The sequence below is a fragment of the Rhinolophus hipposideros genome, assembly GCF_964194185.1.
Source record: "Rhinolophus hipposideros genome assembly, chromosome: 7".
NCBI classification, from domain to species: Eukaryota; Metazoa; Chordata; class Mammalia; order Chiroptera; family Rhinolophidae; genus Rhinolophus; species Rhinolophus hipposideros.
Window position 1 is genome coordinate 100,084,923 of NC_138053.1, and position 2,197 is coordinate 100,087,119.

Genomic DNA, 2,197 nt, shown 5'->3' on the forward strand with positions numbered 1-2,197 from the left:
ACAACCACCGAGGGAGTGCCACCCTGAGCTTTAGGCTCCTTTGTCATTTTGGAGAAAAGAAACGTGGACAGGGAAAGACCGGACCATGGGCGCTGGGTGGGGATCCCCGAAGGGCTGCAAATCAGGCAGGTTTGCCTCCAGACCGGTCCTAACTTGTCAAAGACTGTGCTGGGGAGAAGCGTCGTCCTGATGGATGATGGCCCCTCCGCTGTCCCCTGCAGCCCGCAGCAGGAATTCAGGAGGAGCAAGCAGGTGCTTGCATCTCCTGCGTCAGCGGGGAGCGCGCCTCTGCCTGGCTGGCTCCCAAATGCTTTCAGTCATTTCTGATGCAGTTCACCCACGGGAGAAGGTCCCATGCCACAGCCAGTTCAGGGGGCGATACTGCTGGTCCCTCTCTCTCCCCACTGCCACCTCCTTTTCTACACAACCATTCACTGTCTATTTAATCTCTCCTGCTCTGTCTACCAACCTACGTACCTAGTCACCAGAAGGCAGTCAGCTAACCCTAGAAACAAAACTGAGTCTAAGAACTAACCTTAACTGTTCCTATTTCATTGCAATTGAAATTAGTTTACCTCTTCTTAATTTCGTGCTGATGATCAAACCGGCCCCAAGGACCCTCAGAAGGTCTTCTCTGTGTAAGTGGGATGGTTTGGTTGGTGAAGGAGATGCACTGACCCAACAGAGTCATGGGCTTGGTCACAGGACACTAGTTAAGATTCTTCCAGCTGCAGCAACAGAAAGTTTTGACTCAAACAGGCTTCACTCAAAGGAGACTTGTCAGCACCCACATGGGACCTTCAGGCAGGGCAGGCCCTTGTCTGCTCTCACTTGGACCCCTTCTGTGCATTTTGTCCTCCGGCTGCCAGCGATGCTGCTTATTCCAGAGGTCACTTCCAGATTGGCCACGTCCATTCAGACACACGTAGAGTCCACTGGCCTCCAGGGCCTGAGCTCGGTCTTAGCAAGTGTCCCCAGGGCATCGTGGACTTCGGTGAGTCTGGAAAGGGACGGTGGTAGTTGTGTCTTGGCAGGCAGGGCTGTCCCTTGTCCCCCGTGCCTGGCACTGGGCTGGGCTGTGATTAGACGCACTGCAGCTCATGATGTGCTCTGATTAGTCTTTTCGAAGAGACACCAGGATTCTTGTCACTGGCTGGATCTTCCTGAAGTCCCCAAATTGGGGCCGTGGATTAAACCATGGAAAAGCGGTCGAGCGAGCTCAATTCTTTTCTGTGTCAATTTGCTGGCAGACACTACTGAAGAATATTTTTCCAGTGAGATGCTTATGAAAAACATTTCTGAGTACCAGAAAATCAATTGCGTTTATGAGAAAGCTATTGTTCCAGGAAACTTTGCTGCAAATTCAGAATGAAGAGACTCAAGGAATAAGCAAAAGAAGGAAACGACAAGCCAACAAAGGAGTCTTTCAGCCCCGTCTTCCAGGTTGGTTCACCCCAGCCAGCCGTGGACAGTCTGCTGCTGGGTTATTTGCACACACACAGGGGCCAAGAGTTAGAACTGCCCATACCACACGATTTTCCTCTTGAATTGAAATGTTATTTCTGGTGACATATTAAACGAGAGGTAAATAGTAACAAAAATTAGGGTATCATGTAGTACGAGTGGGGTTTCCACTCTGGGAAATGTCAAGAGTGGGTGGTATTTGGGAAGCATGGCACCCTGAGAACTGAGACTGCAGGAGGGCTTAGCAGAGGCGCCAGCTCTGATCAGCCCCGACCCCCTGGGGAAAGCGCCCAGGCACCCAGCAACACCTCCTGGCAGGTTTACAGATGGGAGAGTTTGTGTTCAAACACCAAAAGGGGTTTTACGTCCACATTTTTCAAAATCCTCCCCCTGCAGGTGGGACAAGAGCACAAGACAGTCTCCACTGTGGGCCTCTGTTTCCCCACCACCTCGGGGCGCCCAGTGGAACCACTGGTACAAAGTGCCGCCTCGCCGCTGTCCTTGAGGCAACGTGCAGGCTGTGTCGTGCTGTTCTTGTCAGGGCTGGTGAGAACAAAGGTCCACTAGCCCCTCTCAGACAGTGGTGACAAAATTCATTTGGAGAAAGAAAACCGTATTTTCTCAACAGCTACCACAAAACGTTGTCCCATAATATGAAGCAGTACTTCCTTTTATGGACCAGAGCATTATTTTGAGAATAAATATAATGTGGAAAATATGAAATGTGGATGAG